Raw genomic sequence first — 24,347 nt, 5'->3', positions numbered from 1 at the left:
AAAGCCCTGAAGTGTGTGCAGTCATTGAAAGACTTCTCTGTGGTTGCATTTCCTTCTGATATACCCCCAAATGAGTGGACTGAAAAGTGTGACCTGGCTGGAGGGCTGAGCCACAAAAGAACAGAGATATTCCACAAGGCAGGACTATAACTGAGAAGGGGAAGGGTGTCGCAGAGGATGGCAACGTGCTGCACCCTGGCCTAACCACTAGGCAGCACTGGTGGTGAGTGTCCCTCTTTACAGGGTACCACAAGCTGTCTCTAGGGCTCTCCAGGGTATCTCAGCTTCCACAACCATGTCTTTCCTGACTGGTGAAATCTGGTTCCAGGTTCCCTCCAAAGCTATTCCTTGTCATTCTTCTTGGTATCTTTAATAAATTATTTATCAACCTCCAATAAATCAGACTTTACAAAATTCACTAGAGCCCTCTCAGGAACATCTGAGGGTCCCAAGTCTAAGGTAGCTGCATTACCTTGGGATGACTGGAGTTTGTATTTGGATTCCCCTTGCTTAGAGCAGTCTGTTTTCATGTGCTCAATGGAGCTGCCTGAGATGCACTTTCATGAGCCATCCTCTTGTGCTAGAGACCTGTAATTATGATTACCAGGAAGGGATCAAGCCATGCTGGGAATCACTGCCACCCTCCCTTTTCCTAGTAATAAAACCTTAAATGATACAGCTTGGGGGGTGATCTGAAAACTTTCTCACAAGTTTGTTTTAAGCTCCTCATAATGCAATGCCATCCCCATGTCCATCTCATTAAATACCTGCAGTGGATTTACCAGATCACTTGGAGATCAGCAATGATTATGGATCTTGACAAGTTGTGAGTTTTCTATACTCATCTTACATGTTTCTCTTTATCGATAAATATCCGGTAAGAAATGTGTTTGGTATAGTGTGTTTGTCAGATCTGAGGTGAGAGATGTTCACATGGAACAGGGGTGTGTGTGTCTTTTTTACAGTCGATTACACATGTAATCCATAGTTATTATGGGTCACACAGACAGGGTCAAACTCATCATCAGGTTTGGTGTCTAGGAGAATTTTTTACCCACTAAATAATGGCAGGGATGGTCTCCTTTCTCTAGAGAATGATGCAGGAACCTATCCTGACACACGGCTGGGCATACCCCACATAATCAATTACCTGGAATTTCAGAGGGTGCGAGTGTCATCCATGCCTGCTTGGTGTGGTGCTCTGTCCCTGTCTAATGGCAGCTAGGCCAGCTAGAGATTGATAAACTTGCTACAGCCTTGGCCAAAAGATGGGTGTCTTTTAGCTTATGCAGTAGAGTTTCATGTGTGAAGCTCCAGAGGTCCTGGGTTAGATCACCGCTGACCAGAGTCTGTTGGCATTACACAAGGGACATTTATGGACTTCAATCTTTCCCGTCATCAATTTCCAGAAAGTTGCATGGGGAAGAGAGGGATCCAAAACCAATAGCTGCTGGATATCAATAATAGGAACATAGCAATTTCCGGGCTGATTCAGATCCAAGGCCAAACTAATCCAGTTTCCTGACTCTGACAGAGACCAGTATCAGATGCTTCAGAGGAAGGTGCAGGAACCCCTCAGAAGGCAGATGTGGGATAATCTGCCCTTACATAGGTCTTATCCTGATCTCTACGAGTTACAGATCAAGTTTAAACCCTGAAGGACAAAGTTTAATATCCTTCCACATTTTTTTATAATTAATTATAATTTCAGATATTCTTGATATCCATATAAATATCAAATCCCTTTTTGAATTTTGTTAAGCTCTTGACCTTGACCACTGCTGGTGGCAACCAGTTCCTCAATTTAATGACACATTGTGCGGACAAATATTTTGTTTTATTAGTGTTTAATTTCCCATCTTTTAATTTCATAGAATCATAGAATATCAGGGTTGGAAGGGACCTCAAGAGGTCATCTAGTCCAACCCCCTGCTCAAAGCAGGACCAGTTCCCAACTAAATCATCCCAGCCAGGGCTTTGTGAAGCCTGATCTTAAAAATCTCTATGCCTCATCAAATGCCCCCTTGTTATTTCACTATGAGATGGGGAGAACTGAAATTCCGGATCTAACTTTTCAGTTCCAAATGTAACTTCGCATAAAATTTCAACTCACTTTACAGACTTTAAAGACAACATTTCTGAAGTGGTCTCAGATTTTTGCATGTCTCTAAGTGGATCAGGTTAGGTACCCAAAAAATGGATAACTTAGGCCTAATCACATAAAGAGCATAGGACCTCTGGGAGGTCCCCCACTTATAGCTGGGTAAATTCAGGCACAGAGAGGTTAAGTGACTTTCTCAAGATCATACACCAAGACAATAACAAAGCCATGAACAGACCGCCAGAGTCCTAACTCCCAATCCCCTGCTGTAACCACTGCACAGATTCCCCTATACACTCACACCAATGTGTTAATAGGCTATGAAGCTCGTTTAAGTTTAAAGCTTAAGATTTTTATTTATGGGGACTGGCTGACCACTGAATTCTACTGGAGAAAGAAAGAAAGAAAGAAAGAAAGAAAGAAAGAAAGAAAGAAAGAAAGAAAGAAAGAAAGAAAGAAAGAAAGAAAGAAAGGTCAGCACTGATTGATTAAGGGTATAGGTAGGTATCTGAGATATGACTGGTCTGGTGCCAGTACTGGCTCAGGTCAGCCAGGGCTATTTTTAAATTATTTGCTATTTTCAAAAATTGATTACTTGGCTAACACATTAAGAAGTAGCTTTACACATTCATTTAATGGGCCAATGCCTCTTGTACAGGTCTAGAATAGTCACATTCAATCTCATCTACTCCTCGTTAAGTAGTGGTTTCTTCTTGAGCGTGTTTATTTACTGCCAGTGCTGTAAGCATAAAATATATAACAAAATAATAAATAATGTCTTAAATAGTCTTTCGGCCATATGGGTCTAACTTCACTTCAGGGCATTTGAGCTTCATCAGGCCTCAGACATTAATTCTCATTCTTGGCTATACCTGCAATTGAAACGATCCTTTCTTTTCTTTCTGTTTGCTTTTTTTAATATACAGCCACCTCAGCCTAAAGCCTTCAAAATTTCAACAGGTTCTTACACCCAAAGAAGTAAAGTAAATAAGTGATTTTCACTTTGATGACACTTGTCCTTTATGTGCTGATAAAGGCATAGAAATTTAATATTTTAGGGTAGACCGTTAAATAAACTAGCATAATGAAGAGTCCTCTGGCATCAAAATTGTCTAATGGTCTTTAGAGGGGATTGGGACCTTGACATTCTATACTTTAATCACAGCTTTGTCAGTGATTGTCTCTGAAAGCTGAAGGCAAGTGAGATAAGCCTACATTTTCAAGCATGGAATAATATTGGGCAGGGGGTTCCATTTTGGATGCCAAGGTGCCTTTAAACTGTGTGCCCAAAAGCCCTAGTACCCAATATTTGTGGGTACTTTTGAAAGCCAGGCCACAGGTGGCTAACTTTGGGCTCCTACCATTGGAAATTTTTACTCACATTTTCAATGCGCTGAGCGTAGTACGAAATGGCACTGGAGAAAGAGGGCCAGGATTCAAGACATCTAGTCTGGGCTGACACCAGGGGCTCAAGAGTGTAAATTGGAGTCAGTCTGGTAGCAGACAAATAGGTATTGAGCCAAAGAGCAGGTGAGAGAGATTCTATAGACCAGTTGTTACAGCATACCCGTGTCAGAGGGAAGACCCAGGTTCAAATCCCTTCTCTATGTCAGGCAGAGAGGAGTATTGAACGTAGGTGTCCCACATCCTAAGGAAGGGCTTAACCACTGGATTAAAAGTTATAAGGGAGTGCCACCCCCACTATCTCCTCCTCTGGTGATTTTGTTTGGGTCTAGGCATACCCTGAGAACACATATCAGATTGGGCCCTGTAGGTGGAATGGGCAGGGGAACATCTAGTTTAAGGATCTCATTGTGTCTGAAGGGTGAAATGGGCATCCAGGTGTCTAGACTGAGGCAGCTGAGGTACCTATACCGTTCCATCCCTGAAGTCCCTTAGGCAGAAGCTTAAGAGCCTAGGGGACTTCAGTGGTGGAACGGTATAGGTACCTAAATTCCCCAGGTGTCATAAACAGATAGCTAAGGGTTAATGTCTCTTTCACCTGGAGCACCTGACCAGAGGACCAATCAGGAAACCGGATTTTTTCAACTTTGGGTGGAGGGAATTTTGTGTCCGAGGTCTTTGTTTTCTGGCTGCCGGCTTTCTCTGAGCTTTGGAGAAGTAGTTCTGTTTTCTAATCTTTTGTTTCTAAGTGTAAGGACAAAGAGATCAGATAGTAAGTTATATGGTTTCTTTTCTTTGGTATTTGCATGAATATAAGTGCTGGAGTGCTTTGATTTGTATTCTTTTTGAATAAGGCTGTTTATTCAATATTCTTTTAAGAAATTGCCCTGTATTGTGTCATCTTAATACAGAGAGACCATTTGTATTTTTTCTTTCTTTTTATATAAAGCTTTCTTTTAAGACCTGTTGGAGTTTTTCTTTACTTCAGGGAAATTGAGTCTGTACTCACCAGGGAATTGGTGGGAGGAAGAAATCAGGGGAGATCTGTGTGTGTTGAAGTGGCTAGCCTGATTTTGCATTCCCTCTGGGGGAATAGGAAAGTCCTTTTGGTTTCCAGGACCGGGAACGGAGAGGGGGAGTCACTCTGTTTGGATTCACAGAGCTTGTGTCTGTGTATCTCTCCAGGAGCACCTGGAGGGGGGGGAGGGAAAAAGGATTATTTCCCTTTGTTGTGAGACTCAAGGGATTTGGGTCTTGGGGTCCCCCGGGAAGGTTTTTCAGGGGGACCAGAGTGCCCCAAAACACTCTAATTTTTTGGGTGGTGGCAGCAGGTACCAGGTCCAAGCTGGTGACTAAGCTTGGAGGTTTTCATGCTAACCCCCATATTTTGGACGCTAAGGTCCAAATCTGGGACTAAGGTTATGATACCAGGCACCTAGAGTTAGGCAGCAGGTGAGCAGGAGTTTTGAGGATCTCACTGGTGCCTAAATGTTGGTCGTAGGCACCTAAAGTGATAGCTGGCCACCTAAGTCCTTTTGTGGATGTAGCCCATAGAAAGGGGCAACACAGTCCTGTGTCACTTCACAGCATTCCAGGCAGCCGAGCTTCCCTCCCTGCTAAACCCTTTCCCCAGTGGGTAGTAACTTGCTGCTGATCTCTACCATTTATGACAGCTGTCCCACCAAGGGACTGTCAACACCTTGCCCACCTGCACAGAAGAGGACCGAGGATTCCTGTTTCCTGCCCAGATCAGAAGCCCATATTCCGATGGTGTTATGGGGCCTGTGTGGGAATGCCATCATGCTCTTTCCCTGGCCCAGTGATTATTCATTAGCATCATTAATGACCATGACTTGCCACTCTGAATGACAATGAATGGTGGTCTTCTCTGCTTCCTACATTTTTGAGGCAAAAAGCATTGTGTTAAAGTCACAAATAATTTGAGGTCAATGGAAACGACATCTTTCAGTGGATAAATTATTTATTAAAAATTAAAATATTTGTATTTAAATGGTAGGGGTTGTTTGTTTGTTTGTTCTTAATTTTTCCAGTAGCTCTTTAAGTTCTGTCTGGAATGATGCAAGGGACAGGGCGCCCAAAGCCCTCCTTCCCTCAACCCAGAAGAAGGGGACAGCCTTGCAGAGTTCATCACTCAGCTTGTGGTTACTCCTTAAGTGGCTGTATTGTAGCCCACTCCTCCCCTGATATGGGGTAATGTATCAGTGGATCTGCTTAGTTTGCACACTCACTGGCCAGGCCTCTGCTACTTCCTTAAGACTCCTGCAAGGCTCCCAATGTTTTCATGCAGGCTGCTGCCACCGAGCTTAGCTCTGCAATGTGCAGAGGGGGCAGAATCCCGTAATGTGGCCTCCTCCCTTTCCAACAGCAGAAACACAACATTTTTGGTCTCCCATCAGCACAGAAACTGGGGAGATGAAGAGATGGAAAAGCCCTATTAGGTCGTATTGTCCATTTCCCATGCACGCATCCCAGCAAAGAGGTCAGATTCTTTCCTGCAGTATGGTCCTGAGGGCTTTGTCCACGCCAGGATTTAAAATTTACAGGCTGCTAGGCCTCATAGGGTTTTTGGTTTTTTTTCATATTTTTGTTTCCTCAATTCATTCCCTTACTCCTTCTAATTACAATCCCATGAGTCTCTCACTAAGTAATTCCTCTTAATTGGCACAATTGTATATTTTCTTTCAAGTCAGACAAATGATACATGCACCACTCAGCTCATCAGGCTTTTCATTTTCTTCTGTATGAAAGTATTAAAGATCTAGTGTTGCTTCCTATCCTGTAGGATGCTCCCTGAGGACAGGAGTTTACTGGAAATAATTGGCATTCCCTAGAGGAAGCTTGGGGATTGAGAGAACTAGCTAACACACGGTATAATGCAACTTGCCCTGTCTACACTAGGATTCTAAAACAGGTTAAATATATTAGTTAGCATATTAAACAACAAGCCACGTTTTACCCTAGTCTAGAAATATCTCTTATTTATGCTATGTGTTTGTTCATGTTATAATAATACCTAGCTCTTACATAGCCCTTTTGATCAGTAGATCTCATAGGCTTTCATGAAGGAAGTTAATATCATTAGCTCCATTTTACAGCTATGGAAATGGAGGCACAGAATAGTGAAGTGATTTGCTCGGTCAGGGTCACCCAGCAGATCAGTAGCAGAGCTGGGACTAGAGCTGAGGGCTCCTAAGTTCCCATCCAGGGCTCTGTCCACCAGGTCACAACTAAATCACATGGTACTGTTTGTGTTCCTTGATTGGATGACTAACATGTTTTTTAAAGGAGAACAAAATGAATAAGGTGTCACGTGTAAGACATTTTCTGATATGATTTGTCTAATGCAGATTCATCTATGCTTAATTCACGATTCTTTGGGAGACCGCAGTCTTTTTCATGGATACCTAATGGATATCCAAGGGCTCTGGAATAACAAACAATATAACCACAAAGGAACCCAATTTAGCCCTCTGGTTTATGAAATATTCCTGAATTGAAGTTTTATTTTATTATTCAACTAGTTTTAATTACAAGCATAAGTAAATAACAAAGGAAGATTTAAAACCGCCTTCAAACACACATGCCCTTGGTAATATGAAAACACAGAAAAAAGTTATGGAAATTTAAATTTGAATAGTTTTGAATTTTTGGGGGGGTTAACTTTACTGTTTCAAACTTCATGTTAAAGGTGCACTGTTGGGTGAAATAATACATTTAAAATAACTTTTCTTATCTTTGTTATTCAAAACACTTTGCGATTATTAGCAGTAGAACTTTTTTATAAAAATGTCAGGTCTTGTGTAGCTGAACACTTAGTTCACAGGAAGCTGGGGTGTAAATCTACCCTGCTAGCCTCTCGTACTGTAACTGTATGATGTGGATTCGGCTTTTGTGAACGAACAGTTCCCTAGCACACCTTCATTTGAAACTAGAGTTGATTAAAGCACACTGTGGAATATCTACTGTGTGGCAGCAAGGTCCATATGGACAGTTAATGCACACTGCAAGCTTATGTGAGGGAGATTGCCACAAACGGTTTCTTTTCCACATACCCTAAGCTTACTATTTCTATCTTCTATTTTACACAGCTTAAACAAGGAAAACATTATTTATGGTTTGTTTATGACTAGCATGTACTGGCTCAGCTGGGTTCGGGGTCCCATTGTACACAACACATAGGGTCAAGTATCCGAGGAGTAGCCGTGTTAGTCTGGATCTGTAAAAAGCCACAAAGAGTCCTGTGGCACCTTATAGACTAACAGACGTATTGGAGCATGAGCTTTCGTGGGTAAATACCCACTTCGTCAGACACACAGAAGCTTATGCTCTGATACGTCTGTTAGTTTATAAGGTGTCATAGGACTCTTTGTCGCTTTTAACATACAGGGTGAAATCCTGGCTCCACTGAAATCAATGGCAAAAATCCCATTGACTTTAGTGGGGCCAGCATCATATCTATAGTGAGTGATGGTCCCTGTCCTGAAAAGTTAACAGTCGCAGCTCCCAATGTGCATAACTGAACTCAAATGAATAACAATGTTGTTTTCTGTTGGCCACCTCAGCACCTGAACAAGTTACTGAGATAAAAAAAAAAATTGTAGGGGTTGAAGTGAAATTGGATTAGTCACCCTGCAACGCCTTTATTACTTGTGATAACGTCACTCAAAGCTACATATGTGCTTAACAGCAGGATCGGGGGCTAAGTTAAGAAAAAGTGTAACAAGTGGGTGTAAGAACAGGTGAGGGAAGAAGCTGATCACAGTAATATGTTTACATAGGTCAGCTGAGAATACTGCTGGATGCTTGTTTGGGTTTAATTTTTCTTTTCTTTCTTTTATTTTTTTACTAAGTTTTGAGATAGAAATAAAGCCATGAATAGAACTGATCTCAGAAACGCTGGACGGCCCTGTACATAGAGCCGTGTCAATTGCCAGTTATGCATTTTTTTCAGTCTGTTTCTAGTCAGTTTCATTTTCTGTCTCTCCCAATGGTAAAAGAATAAGAGGATGTTTGTGTTGTGCAGTGCCAGGGAATGTCGAAATCCAAATGCTCCGTTGAATGGCATTTATTGTTGTTTTCATTCATGAAACATTTCCAGTGATCTGAATTCTATGCAAAATTTCTCTCTCTCTCTCTTTTAAAAATCCTGAATCAGTGCAACGATTTGTTCATAAGTCAGGCGTTCCCCCACAGGAAAGTGTCCTTCTTAAAACAAATATCATTGCTAGGCGGTTACTAGGCTTTCCAAAGTGTTAGGCTGAATCCAGGTGCTTGCACTGTCTGCCAGCACTGGCATACAGGTTCATTTGGTCTGTCTGGAAAGCTTTTGTCTCTGCAATTTGTTCAGGAGCTGAGATGGCCAAGAAAAAACAACAACAGTATTTTCCAGTACTCTACATTTGTTTAGCCCTACAGAAAGCCCAGTCTCATTCTCTGCTTCAGTCTGTGGCTGAACTGAATGTACAGAATATCCAGTGTGTCTTTTAGGCCCTTATTCAGTGAGGCACTTTTAGCATGTGCTTAACTTTAAGCATCTGAGTAGTCCCATAGAAATCAATGGGATTATCTGCATACTCATAATTATGTGCTTAAGTAATTTGATGAATAGGAGACTTGAGGAGCAGCTTTATAAAAATTTGCTCCTGTGCAAAGGGGCAGCTCAAGAGCTATGCACTACTTTAATACCATATAGATCCTCAAATATATATTTAAGTGGGACTGAAGTGGTGCCTAGGACTTGTGACCCACTGCATGAGGGTCTCGCTGCAGGGGACCATCTTAGATAGGGGAAGAACATATCACTCAGCATCTTTGGGAGAGGAAAATACGTGCATCAGCCAGAATCACAATCAGGTTAAATACAGTCTCGCTGCAATTATTCTTAGTTATTTTTTGTCTGTTTTTCATTGCAAAAACAAACAACTAAAAAACCCAAAGATGGCATCTAATTTCTCCCAGTACTTGTAATTGATTTATTCTCTGTATCCACTTTTTAATGAGCTACAGCAGTGCCTGTGATTTCCACTTTTCATCTGACTATTAAAATAAATCTTCAGTGCAACACGAGGAAGGGGGGAACAGAATGAGAAGCACAATTGTTCAAAGTTAGTCTTTTCCATTCCACTTAGTCCTGCTTTGTATCATTCATCTAGGCTTTGGAAATTGAAATGATAGAAAGCTTGTAGGGGAGGGAGAAAAGAAAAAACAGACCAATGACAAGTGCATCTCAAATCTCCATTCTTAAGAGCTAGGAAACAAACAAACAAGCAAGCAAACAGACTAAAAACATATTTTTTCATCCAGTTTCCTTTTTGGTTACAACAATAGGGCAGAAAAGTGGCACATAAAGCTGGATTGATCGCCGGGTGGATGATATATTGTCGCTATGAATGGGGAAAAGAAACTGATAAATGTTTTCTTTTTTTTTTCTCCTTCACAACCTTTTTCTAAAGCTGCAGAAAATGTGTCATGCATAAAAAGTATGCAATTTTCATGTAATTAGAGGAACAGGAGATGAAAATGAGTTCTATCAGAGCAATCAAGGATGGTAATGTGGCATGGATTTGTCAGAGCCAATTTGTCATGAAAGCAAAACCCAACAAGTGTTGTATAATTTTTTTTATTATTATTTTTTAACTTGAGGAAAAACAAAATGTCATTTTCCCACCAGTGGAAAAAAAATTCTATAAATTTTAAATCTTCTCCTCTGCAAGACTTGCTTTTTTTTTGTTTTTGTTTTAAATAGTAGAGATTAGATCACTTTGTCCTGTGAAATAATGGGCTTGATTCATTCCTGTGTTACTGCAATTTTACACTAGTGTGAATCCACGGGACCAGATCTTGCAGTGATATTAATTCACATTACACTGTGTGCTCTAATAAAGTCAATTGGACAAGATCCACAGCTGGGGTAAATAGTCATAGATCCATGTTACACAAGTGTAACTTAACTGGGCCAGGTCCTTAGATGTTGTATATAGGAATAGCTCCAATGATTGTTTGGTCAGATCCTCAGCTGATGTTCTATCTACTTATGTTCTCTAGAATGATACATAGCTTTTAAGATCTTTGCTATTTTTGCTATATGTTTGCACAGTGCCTGGCAGCAAGGACAGAGGTGTGCAAGTGCTACTACAATACAAACGTTAAAAAATTTACTATTATGTAAAATTCATGTTGCTCCATTGCTTTCAGTGGAATTAAACCAGCATCAAACTGAAGTAAGTAATGAGTCATGCCATGATATGTACACAGGGGCAAGGGCTAGCTCAGTGGTTTGATCATCGGCCTGCTAAACCCAGGGTTGTGAGTTCAATCCTTGAAGGGGTCATTTAGGAATCTGAGGCAAAATCAGTACTTATTCCTGCTAGTGAAGGCAAGGGGCTGGACTCAATGACCTTTCCCTTCCAGCTCTAGGAGATTAGTATATCTCCTATTATCATAATTAATATGGGTCAGATTTATTCCTGGGGAAGGGATATAGACTGAAAGTAGTTTGTGATGGCTTTAAATGTTGCTCTTCTGGGAATATTCCATCATTTATTTTCATAGCTATCCCCTGAGGCGTGGCTCAAATCTCCTGGGTGGTGCTTGGAGTGGCTTCTCTTCTCTCCTCACATGGGTTGGGTCCTGGGTTCTTTTTTGTGATGCCTGGTGCCTCCACCCAAGGTGACTCCTCACCGAGGCAAGGCACAGGGGATTCTATTCCTGGAGAAAATGAATAATGCTTCTGCTGGTGGAAAGGAGTAGAAAACCCAGCTCACAAAAACAAAGTACATTAACACAACCCCCAGAAACAGAATGTCGCATCCCAAAATAGCAGTATAACAAAGGAGAACTTTACTGGGACCAGGAAAATAGGATCTGAGGAAGAAAAGGGTTAAATTTAACTAATAAATACTACAAAAATCAACACATTTCCCACCTTCCAACACTCAAACCACTTCCCAACCCCTAGCTCCCAGCACCTCCCAGGCAGGGAGGGAGCAGAGGTTTTGTCCAAAGTTGAGTGCTGCAGCATTGTGAACATCTGCTTGCTTAAATGAGGATAAAAAAGAAGTTCTTCTTATAGTGTCTTTGCCCCAGATGGGGCAGAATCCTCTCCTGGCTCCCTGGTCTGGAGTGGAGTGGAAGTCTCAGCTGGTTCTCAGTAGCCAGCACCAGGTTGGATCTCTGCCACTCTGGACACTAGTCTCTGCAGGGCTGGGACTACTTGACCCCTGCACTATATTCCACAGCCATTCAAAGACTTTGTTCGTGGGGAATTAATCAGAGACTCCCATGAGCTGTTCTGCTTCTCCACCAGATCTCAAACTCAAAGCTGAAACTAAAATTAGTTTAGTTGCCTCTAAGTCAGACTATCCTCTGTTTGCAGTTGTGGCTGGGCACTTGCTGGTGGTGACACTGGGGTGAAGGGTCGTCCACTTGCCTGATGCAATTTGATCCTACGCTGGATGGAATTCACTACTGCCCCAGAGGACCAGCACCAGAGCTTTGCATAACTTAGGTCCTGCTTAAGCCTAGTGCTGCTCCTTTGAGGCAGAAGTGAATTTCATCCATCTCAAGCTTTCAGTCAATGTACATGTCACAGAAGTGTGCACATGTTCTCAATTGTTCTTCATAAAATAAAATTACTAACATTTATCACTAACTACTAACAATCTAATTATCCAGAACTAGAAAAAAATCATGAGTCTGAAAAATGTCTAGGGAAGAATTACTCAGTTTAGTAAACTTCTTTTTTTTTTTTACTTGAGAAATTATTCTCTTAAAATTTAGGATTTGGTGAAAAACGTAAAGAATTTTTTCCACTCTCAGCACTGGATTGCGTTAAGTTCTAATTAATTCATTAGAATCATCAGCTGGCCTTTGACTTTATAACAAGAAAATGTTTATTTCCAAGAGATAAAGAATGAGCTGGCCTGTTTGAGCTTTGTAGAGACATGGAGGCCCTACAAAGTTCCTCAAACCCCTGCAAGATTTGACAGAGTCCTCTATCTCTCTGAAGGAGAGGGGAGGTGCTACAAAAGGAATCAAGAAGAGTGATGGACTATTTGACCTGCAGCAGACAGGGCTCCTGAAAAACTTCCCCTCCACTTCCCCCAAGGACACAATGAGCTAAACCCCGCTAGTTACAGAGAAGAGTTCAAAAAGAAAATGGGGTCAATGGAACATGGGGGACACCTAACAAATTGCACAGTGGCTTCAGATGGATAAGAAAAGAGGATACTGAGCAGAAAATCCCAGACAAACATTTCTGGTCTGAGAAGATGTCTAGGGACTAACTAGTTGGGGCCTAGTGGAACAAACAAGGGCAAGGAAAATAGGTCCTCAGTCACAGCCAAGATAGATGCTGACTTAGGGGATAACAGATTGGTGAGCACCAAGGCAAAGGAGGGTCACTCGAGTGAGGAGAGGGGACACAGAATTCAGAAATCAAGAGCTCAAGAGGGACAAAAATCCTGGCAGGTAACAAGGACAGCTTTCCAGGTCACAGGAGCACAATGAGAGCTCTAGAGAGAGAGAGAGAGTAGAGGACCCCAGACAACCCCCACTGCTCCATAAAAGAGCCCAGGGAGACCATGGGCAGTGCCCAGGAGAGTGCTGTATGTCTGCACAAACAGAGGCATGAATAAAGCCTCACAGCTGCACACATGAGAGATGCTAGATTGAAAGCTGTGGGAAATGAAGACAGAGCAGACTAAGGCCAGCAGCTCATCTCGCATAGGTGGCCGCAGAGCAGCAGATCCTGACAGGCCATTTATTACCATACAGATCCAGTGCCCCAAGGAAGGATTTTCTTTATAATGAGCAGAACTTTAGAAATTAGAAGTATGGATGTGAACCTTTTCTAAGAACCGTCACCTTCTCCCCATCCAGTCAGTGTCCTGGCGGCTTATATGTGAAGGCAAATGAGCCCTGCTGGCATGGGAGAAAGACTGTTCTGGAAGAAGCAGCCATTGCAGTTTATTATGTCATTTATTATTTGTATTATGGTGACTAGAGGCCCCAAACAAGATTCAGATCCCGATTGTGTTAGGTGCTGTACAAATAAATAAATAAAAATGCATTTCCCTTTCATGGTTTAGGATGTGGAAGAAGGGGACAGAAGGTCAGGATGGGTGGCGGGATAAAATGGCAAAAAGAACATGTATTGCATAATTATTGGTAGTCGCGGATCATCACCTGCCTAGCTATTGACACATTATGACTCACTCTCTCTTGGCACCCGTGGTCTCTAGTAAGGGTCTGATGAAGTGTAAGGAAGCTTCATGCTATACTATTAGAGCGACTTATTGAGAACGTCTACCTGCTGCTGCCTGTGGAGCCGGTGCTCAGAATTCAAGACATCTCATCTCTACAGAGCTCTAAGGGGTAGACCACTAAGGTAGGACTCAGGACGTGCCCTAGTGGCTGCACAGTGCACAGATCCAAATCCAGGTACCTTCAGTGGTGGTTCAATGAGCACAGAACACCTGAAACAGAAAAATCAAAACACAGGAAGCTCTCCTTCATTCAGAATATATGTAACTGCACCTCCATTAAATGATGCTAATAGTGTAGCGCTTCTGCCTTCTGGGGGAAGAATCCAGGGGTGCAGCAGCTCCAGGATCCCAGGATATGTAAGGCACATCCTACCAAGAGAGTTCCCTAGCAGCTGTAGCTCGGCTTCCGGGATTCCATAGGCACTTTAATGAACAGCTAGGGAGGTAACTCCAGTAGGGGACCGAGGATCATTCAGAAGCCGCTGCAGCTGATGAGCACTGCTGCAGAACAAAGAGACTTTTCTGCCCCACTCAGCTTTGGGAAGTTGGGGCACAGCTGTCCCTTACCCAGGGTATCCAGCATTCAGTCTGCAGTGCTGTGGGTGCAGAGGAGGAAAGAGAGAACTTAGGCTCACTCTTTAACAATCCCCTCCGGCCAAGTGAAGTCGCTAATGGGCCTGGGCAGATGCTGCATTCAGCCCTGTCTCAGAGTAGGCGAGCTCATGCAGTGTGAGGCCTTTGAGGGAGGAAGGGAAGAGCAGAGTGGAGAGGAAAATCTAAGAGGATTCCTTCTACTAACCCCTGCCCGGAGTCAACAAGAGAAATAGGCCATCAGGAGTGAATTCTAAACTTTAGCAGAGATTTTACCTGCATGACTCTGGTTCGCTACAGTGGGAGCCACACAGCTAACTCTCTGATCATCACAGTGTACATTTAGGGGGAATTTTTTATCCATGTTTGGCCATACTGTGTTATACAACCCTCACTTACATCCGTAGGGGTCGAGTATTCATGGAAAAAGGCAAACTAGAGTCATGAAATGTCCAGAGTACTCACTTGCTGCCTTAAAATATTATCCATCCTTATCTTTCTATATGACTGTGGCATCTGATCCTTTTTTGTTAAAGGAAATAATTGAAAAAGGACATAGCACCAGGCATAAAGATCAAACAATCACGTTTTCTGCCCCAGCATGTTTATTTTTTTTGTCACGCTCATTGTTTGATTTACACACACCTCACAACACACACACACTTCCTCTCTTCCCTCTCCTTCCCCAGCCCCAGACGCTTCCCAGAGACCAGAAACTTTTCTATCCTTCTTGGTAAATAAATAAAGAATTTTCCCTTAGACAGCTTGGAAGAATGTTTGATAATCTGAACCATTACGGAGGTGAAATTTCATTACACAGATGGTGACATCCCAATGTCTATCATCAAAACACAGCAGGTAGAAATGATCAGCTAGGCCCATTCCCCACTATAAAATTACACTTATATTAATGTCACTCTAGATTTCATTATGCGGAAAATGATATTGCACAGGTCTTTGGCACTAGGGAGATTGCAGTGGGGAAGAGAAAAAAGAGGGAGGTTGAAAGAATGGGTAAAGGGGAAGGAGGTGTGGGCAGGGAAGGGACAGGAGAAACGGAACACAGCACAGGAGCTATCAGTGCTGCCAAATACATAAATATATAAATAAATCAAAACCTTATAGTCTTTGTTGTAGGTTCATGCTGCTTCCTGATTGACTCCAATCCAGGCTCCCTCTTCAAGCCCTGATGGAGTGTTTAAAATGCCCTCCTGTGGGAATGAGAGAGATTTACAGTTAATTTTTACTAATGAAGCCTGACAGTCTTCTTCGTTTAGCCAACAAGATGCTACACCATTCCAAGAAGCCGTTTCTGTGCTCTGAATGCACAAAGGGGGGCACATGCACATACCCAAGGGCACAAGGGGACTAGGGAAAGGGGAGAGAGAGAAAGAACATTAAAGCAGAACCAGAAGGAGACCTGTCTCTGTTTCCTAATTAATTAGAATTTTTGCTTTCACATCCATGTATGCATCTAGCTGGAGGGCAGAAACTGCCTGCCTGCAGGGGCCAGAATACATATCTCTTTCGCTCTCCCCCACACTCACATCCATGTGCAGAATTGAACAGTTAACCTGCTGCATTAAGGGCGGGGGGTGGGGAAGAGGAGAGATGGCCTTCCTTTGGACTAATCAGGTATTGGCTGGTGTCAGAGGCAGGATAGAAGGTCTTAGTGACCCCAACCATCTTATTCAATATGGCAGACAAATCCAAGGTGTCTTCAATATGGCTGATCATGCTGCTTGGCTGGGAGGCGTATTGTTCATAACAATAATAATTAGATATCAGACAGCCTGGGACCTGTCAATTGAACTATTGGAGGTGTCCTTAAGGTCATATTTCTTTTATAGGGTGCTCAAGCTTCTTACTTAATACCAGAGTGTCTTGTAGATTTTTTTTCAGCTAGCCAGCAAAAATTGTTCCAAGATTTTCTCTCCCAAATTTGCTTGTTTGGCTAAAGATCCCAGTAAGAATCACACAGAATAAAATGAACATCCATCCATCTGTCTATCATCAGAGCTGCTCAGGAACATTGTGCCAACATATTTTTTTGTTTGTTTTTGTTTTTGTTTTTTCCCAGTGAAAAATGCAGTTTCTACAAAAATGTTATTTTTCTGGCAAAACTGTTAGATTTTCCCTATGGAAAATCTAAATGAAAACTTTCATTTCTGGTTAGGCTGAACATAATCAAAATATTTCAGTTTTGTTAAACTTAATTCAAACATTTCATTTTAAGTCATCTTCACATTGTCTATGTCTGATTTAGCTGATGCAGTGCCACAAGGGAATCATAGAATATCATAGAATCATAGAATATCATCAGGGTTGGAAGGGACCTCAGGAGGTCATCTAGCCCAACCCCCTGCTCAAAGCAGGACCAACCCCCAATTAAATCATCCCAGCCAGGGCTTTGTCAAGCCAGGCCTTACAAACCTCTAAGGATGGAGATTCTATCACCTCCCTAGGTAACCCATTCCAGTGCTTCACCACCATCCTAGTGAAAAAGGTTTTCCTAATTTCTGACCTAAGCCTCCCCCACTGCAACTGGAGACCACTGCTTCTTGTTCTGTCATTTGGACTGAGAACAGTCTAAATCCATCCTCTTTGGAACCCCCTTTCAGGGAGTTGTAGTCCAATGTCACTAGTTCCCAGTCTCTTCTCAGGAGCTGGGTTTCCTGGCTGGCCTACATCTCCCATGATGCACTATAATTTTACCTCTGGTTGAACAGTCATACTATTTCATGGGAGTCTGTCATAAAGAGGTAGCTAAGGGTTAATATTCTTTTACCTGTAAAGGGGAAACACCAGTAACCTGAAACAACTGACCAGAGGACCAATCAGGAAACAAGACTTTTTCAAATCTGGGTGGAGGGAAGTTTGTGTGTGAGTTCTTTGTTCTTTGTCTTGTGACTGACCCTCTCAGCTCTGAGAGTGATCTTTCTGTCTCCTGGCTTTATAATCTCTGTTTCCAAGTTGTAAGTACAAGAATAGTAACACAATAATAGGTTTATATTGTTTTCTTTTGTATTTACATGTGTAGTTGCTGGAATGTTTAAACTGTATTCTTTTTTGGATAAGGCTGTTTATTCATTTTTTTCTTTTAAGCAAATGACCCTGTATTTTCACCTTAATACAGAGAGACCATTTTTATGTATTTTTCTTTCTTTTATAAAGCTTTCTTTTTAAGACCTGTTGGAGTTTTTCTTTAGTGGGGACTCCAGGGAATTGAGTCTGCAGCTCACCAGGGAATTGGTGGGAGGAAGAAGTCAGGGGGAAAATCTCTTTGTGTTAGATTTACTAAGCCTGACTTTGCATACCCTCTGGGTAAGGGGGAAGGGAGATTAGCTATCTCCGTACTTGTGTTTTCCAGGACTGGAAACAGGGAGGGTAAAGTCCCTCTGTTTAGATTCACGGAGCTTGCTTCTGTATATCTCTCCAGGAACCCAGGGAGGGAACACCTGGAGGGGAGGAGGGAGAAGGGAAATGGTTTATTCCCCTTTGTTGTGAGACTCAAGGAATCTGAGTCTGGGGGTCCCCCAGGGAAGGTTTTGGGGAGACCAGAGTGCGCCAGGCACTGTATAGATTCCTGGCTGGTGGCAGCTTTACCAGGTCCAAGCTGGTAACTAAGCTTGGAGGTTTTCATGCTAACACCCATATTTTGGACGCTAAGGTCCAGATCTGGAAAAAATGTTATGACAGAGTCAAATTATCCTTTTGCATTATGGAAGATAGAATTCAGCTTGGAAGCCTGGCCCACAGAGGAAAATGGGAGCAGAAAGCACTTGAACTACAGCCACCATAAAACAACTCTGCAATCCAGAGGAGACACAAATTAATGTTGAACCAAACTGGTACAAAACATTTTGATTTGATGATAAATCAAAAAAAAAACAATATGATTCAGGAAAGGCAGAAATGTTTCATTTCCATTCAAAATGTTAAAACGAATCCTTTAAACGTTTCTGAATTTCAATTTTTAGGACACTTTGTCCTAAATTGGGGCAAAAAAAATAAACCAACCAACAAAAGAGTTGGGGACTGGAATGAATCACTCACTAATTGCCTTGTTCTGTTCATTCCCTCTGAAGTATCTGGCCCTGGCCACTGCTGGAAGACAGGATCCGATGAGGTGGACCATTGGTCCGACTCCTTAGGGCCATTTTTATGAAGAACCAGCAAAGTCTATTCTCATGAGATTTCCAGCCCGGTTTGCAGATCAAGAGATATAGATAGTTTGGGCAAAAGTTTTAGTGCTGGTCAAAACAGATACCTGAGGTTTCAATCACCACTATATTACACCCATTGAGTGCTACTTTACGAAGCAACTGTAGCCAGGATACAAATAATGAATCTTCTTTGCATTTCAGTTAACAAATATAAATGTGCCCTAAATAACTTTAGAGCTGATCATGCTTTGCCATCTACTTTGTGCAGTCGTAGACACCCATACAAAGTGAATGCAAAACAGGATGGACAGTGACTGGACAGTTGTGGTTTGGTAACATCATACACCAACCTGGCACAGTCGTCAGTGGTGAGGAAAGGTATAGGTATGATTTTTTTTGAAAAATTTCAACTACTGTAACTGTTTGCAGTCAGGCAACCTAGGCTTGATAGAAATATAATGCCCAGAAAAGGTACTGTTGCCAGATACTGCTACAGTGATATGTCTAAGATTAGGTATAGACAGTTTCCTCCTGCAGCAGCCTTAATACAGCATAAGTGACATTTAAGGGTATCCTTTTAAAGCATTGTGCAGGGTTTTAGCTGCATACCTCCCACTTACATCAAGGAAGTTGATTGATTAAATCCCCCATACACACTTGCTTTAAAAAATTTACCCCAGAGCATCCCATCTGCTGAGGTTTGTGATGTGACTTCACTGTATTTGTTAAGAGAAATGCAGAGAAGATCTGCCCTGTGTTAAAAAAAAAATAAAAATCAGCATATCTATTTGTTCTCTGATCTCTTGATTGCTGCTCCGATACTGTGAATGCATTCCAAGCTTTGCTACATCCATCAGGGACGGTACAGATGGACGTTTTGCCTGTCCAACCTGACTCAAATGCTTGAAGATTCATCAGAGAGAATCTGTTGGCAATTGCAAATGGATCTAATCCAGAGCCAGCAGATTTTGTATCTCCAGAGGGAAGCAGGACTGCAAAGGGCAGACTAGGTTGGCAAAAATATTTACTTTTATATTTCATTACTTCAAATTTATAACAGGCTGAGACCCAGTTAAAACTTCACCTAGTTAATACGATGCTAACAGAGATTTTCAGCATGCTTCTTTTGCTGGCAAATCAGACAGCAGCAAACTGGAAGCAGTTTAAGCCAAAAAGAAAGAAAAAAAGGAAAAAGCAATCAGCAGTATGACACATACTTTATTAGTCCCCTTCAAAATCACTTCATCCTTTCTCCCTTTTTATATTCCTTGTCTTTCTCTGTGTACTCCTTGTTTCATTTCATCCCTCACTTCAGCCATTATAATACCTCCAAAGAGCTGCATCCTGGTGGCACAGAGAGTGATAAGACACAATTGTCAGCTACACTTTTAGATTGCTGCAGTAGCAAAAAGGAGCCAAATCGACAGTGGAACTGGCCCCTGTGTAAAAAGATCCCTCAATAAAGAGGCTTCAGGGACAGAAGAAAATCAGCGAAGTGATTCTAGCACACCTCTTCCCCACCTCCTCCCAGCATCGGGACCACCCAGAGCGATTATGAGGAAGTGGGGAATGGGAGTGTGCTACTACGCTTTTGCCTCTTGTGGGTTGTTGAAGCTCAAGTGTAAGTTAGAGAAGCCCTCAGTCTGCTCTAAAACAAGCTGGGGTACCAGCAGGGCTAAAAATAGCAGAATATTAGGTGGGTGGGTTTTCCCCCCTGCACTGAGCAGAGTGAAACCAGAATGGGAAAAAAAAAAAGGCCTTTAACGTTCCTTGTGGTAGGGAAGAGACAAGTCGTGGTTGTACTGAATCCATAGGGATTTTTTTTTTATTGAGACTTGTCACATGCTCACTATACTGGAATTAAACTGGACATCATTAAATTAGGCTACAATAAAGACTGGGAGTGGATGGATCATTACACAAAGTAAAAACTATTTCCCCATGCAAATTTCCCCCTAACTGTTACTCACACCTTCTTGTCAACTGTTTGAAATGGACCATCCTTATCACTACAAAAGTTTTTTTTTCTCCTGCTGATAATAGCCCATCTTAATTAAGTAGTCTCGTTACAGTCGGTATGGCAACACTTACTTTTTCATGCTCTCTGTGTATATATATATCTTCCTACTATATTTTCCATTGCATGCATCCGATGAAGTGGGTTTTAGCCCACGAAAGCTTTTACTCAAATAAATATGTTAGCCTCTAAGGTGCCACAAGTACTTCTCCTTCTTTTTGCTGATACAGACTAACATGATTACCACTCTGAAACCTATATTTTCTCTGTCTGTCTGGATGACCATGCCGTGGGGCCAATTCACTAAGGAGGCAGTATTTCAGTTCAACGCAAAGCTCTCTGTACTGGGGTTTCATTTATTATCACCAGACAAAATGGATTCAACCATTCATCCTTGTATCAAAGATCACCAGGACCTCTTGGCTGTTCTCTATGGCTTTGCGGTCCTTTTCCCTTCAACACGGTTTTGCGTCTCCCCTTATACTAGGAGCTAATCCCCAGTCCCTGCTCTGGGCTCTAGAGTTCAAGCCCCTCATTGGCTTGCTGCCTTTCACTTCAGCTTCTACTTCCTCCACCACCTGGTCTCTATCCTGGTCTCTTGCAGACCAACCACCAATTCATAGACTCCAAGTCCAGAAGGGACCACTATGATCCTCAACTGACCGCCTGTATAACAAGCTTCCCTAAAATAATTCCGAGAGCAGAGGTCTCTGAGCAAACATGGGAAGGAGTTAGCTCTTTGGGTCAGCATCGGAACCTAACAGCTCAGCTGAGAGCACTTTCTGACACTAGAATCTGTGGAGTAAGTTTTTTCTGATAGTTTGAGATGTTAGCAGGGCTAACATTTGGAGGGGGATTAGTGGGGAAAGGGAATAGCCAGGTTTTTTCCATGCAACCAAAGCCATAGGAGACTGTCCACCCCATTGCTAGATCTGATCACATACACCCATCTTTTATGTGAGTCCTGAAGTGAGACTGGTTGTAGTGGACCTTCCCTCCAATGCACTGCACTCTCCCTGCATGAGCTAAATAAATGCATGGCACTGGGATCCCCAAGTTCAAGGTACCGCAATTATTTTTATTCTCACATAGATTATGACTCTGAATCAGTGCAGCAATTTCTGGTCATTAATCTGTACAGAGACACTGATGTATGTGAAATAAATAACATGCCCAGAGTTCAGGACAGGAACATAGCAAGTCAAGGCACCACAGGTAGGGTTTGGACTTGGGTTTTCACTGCCCTGTACCTTGTATATCCATGTATACCTATGTAAATCCCTCTCAGAACGTGCCACTCAGTTACCCCAGGGGTAGCATCTTACATCTATTTTGCACCAGTGCAGAGGCCTAAGCAATGTGGAACGCAGTGCAGAATTGACCAGTTCTATTCCCGCCTCCTCAAAAACAAACTGCAAGCATCCCTCAGCTGCACTACTCCATTTGAGCATACTAAATAACCCTAATGTAAATGTTCACAGCCATAAAAAGCACGTTGCTGAGTGCTCAATAGCAGTCACAGCTGAGTGCATGTTGTCAGTAGACTAGGTGTATGTAATTTATTCCTCTGGAAAAAAAACACTTAAAACATAACAAACTACAACACAATTTCTCAGGAATTGTCTTGCAGTGCAGGAGTAGAGTGGACTAGAGCTACATTTTAATGACTGCTTAGAAACCAGGCAGATGTCTGAACTGTGAAATAGAGGGGAATGTCAGGCCCATCCGGCGAGGTTCTGAGTGCTTGCTGCGAGATACTGAGCATCTGCAAGCCAATTGTTTCAATGCACTTGAAGGCCCCTATTCTTTACTATGCTTGTCTTGTCAGTGAAAAGATTCCCATTCGCTTCAATGGGGTTTGGATCAGTACACCCCAAGAACACAATGCGAGCTGTGGGGGGGGGTAGATAAAACTGTCTTTAAGGCACCTTAGTGCCTGCTAATTCTCAATCCTACCCAGTTTCCCATGTAGAGCTTCTGGGCTGCTCTAACTTATGCTCTGGCTGCAACACCGCCTTCCCCTTTGATTCTGTTCTGCAGCTGCGTATAGCTGGAGTGCATTGTATTCTGTCTAGCCCCTCAGCAGGCCCTCTTATGCCTGCCGCTAGGAGGGCCTGGTAAACAACCAGTCTAGCTGTTGTACAGAAGCCAAGAACCCCAAACAGTATTATCTGCAGTATATATCCAGCTGCTTTGTTCCACTGGAGCGGTGCAACTCAGTCCCAAACATTTGATGGTTCCATTACAGGTGCATAACATGCTACAGAATTCAGACTCCGGGTTCCTTTGGGGGGGAAAAAAAGTCTCTGTGCTAATACAGGATTATTTATGCATTATTTTTATTGTTGTTATGTATTATTTTAATTTTGTTATTATCATTTTAAGATTTATCCTTTTTTTTTTCTCCATTCGTTCATTTGGAAAAATGTGTCTCTCAAGGTTAGGAAACTTAACGGCTTTGAAATCTATTTTCTTCTCTTTTTAATCCTACTTTAATCCTTTGGAGCTATAAACCTAGGAAAATGCGTATTTTCTACAGTATATATTTACAGCTTCTATTCTAAATAACTTTAGTGCTTTAGGATTTGCAATCACCATAATTCCTTGTATGGAGAAAAAGAAAAATCAAACTTTTAAGCCCCACAGGGAACAATTCAGCTCAACCTGGTTTTCTAATGCTGAATCCATACAATAGCACTCAGAGCCACTCACTTTCATCACTCCAGCCATTTGGTTCCCTCCCTGTCATTGCTTGGCTTATTTGCACTTTCAGTTCTTGGGACTATGTGCATTATATCAGAAATTGCATCAAACATTTTATTAAATTTGCCCAGGTGATCATCAGAAGCCATAGAAGGGACAGATGAAGCTTAGAATCTCCCAAAGTAGATTACTTTATAATGCTTGTGCATGCTGGTAATTTGCATTAGGAAGCTTGCTAACATGGTATATTGATGATTATGATAAAATATAATCAAAAGGCGGTAATGGCTAATCCACCACAGATTTATTATATGAGCAGTAGAGATGAAGCTACAAAGCTACTGGGTTTTTCCTCCCTACAGCAGCACCTGCTTTTATGTGCATTACTAGGTAAAATGTGCATAAGAAACGTAGGAAATAGAGATGAAAAGGCCTATTAAGTCATGTTATGCCTGTGCCATTGCGGGATTGTTCTCCACAATATTTTATTATTCCCTTTAGAAGAAGAAAGTAGATTGTTGTACAATGTATTCTTTCATAAAGGAGTAAACTGGGTCTGAGCTACAAATCCTTTTTACCTCTAGATCACCTCTTCAATTCCAGTCCATGTTTATGAAACGAGATGGGAGGTAGTCTGGTTACACTTCACAGAAAGTCATGACTCACCTGGTGCTACTTATCTGCTAGCAATCAGAAGGGAGAGGCATTGAGTGGACACTAAACTAACCACACATACTGAGGATCCCTATAGACAATGGGCAAGGTATTTTGGCAAAGCACCTGTGGCAGATCTTGTTCTGTGGATAAACAGATTTCATACTCCAGGACTGTGGGGGAAACAACCTTTTACAAACACCAAACTCACAGAAGTGAGAATGGACAATTAATATAAGAAATTAATGGCATTGGTCAAAATTCTTTGAAAGTATATTTTTCATCCAAAAATTTCTTTTTGAAAATAAATATTCTTAGGCAAAATGATGGGTACTGTTAAAATTCTTATTTTTTAACAAAAAAGTGGTATTTTTTTCTATACTTTTCCCACACTTCTTAAAAACTATATTGAATATTTTCAAATG

The sequence above is a fragment of the Gopherus evgoodei genome, chromosome 6, assembly GCF_007399415.2.
Source record: "Gopherus evgoodei ecotype Sinaloan lineage chromosome 6, rGopEvg1_v1.p, whole genome shotgun sequence".
NCBI classification, from domain to species: domain Eukaryota; kingdom Metazoa; phylum Chordata; order Testudines; family Testudinidae; genus Gopherus; species Gopherus evgoodei.
This window is presented reverse-complemented; position numbering follows the sequence as displayed.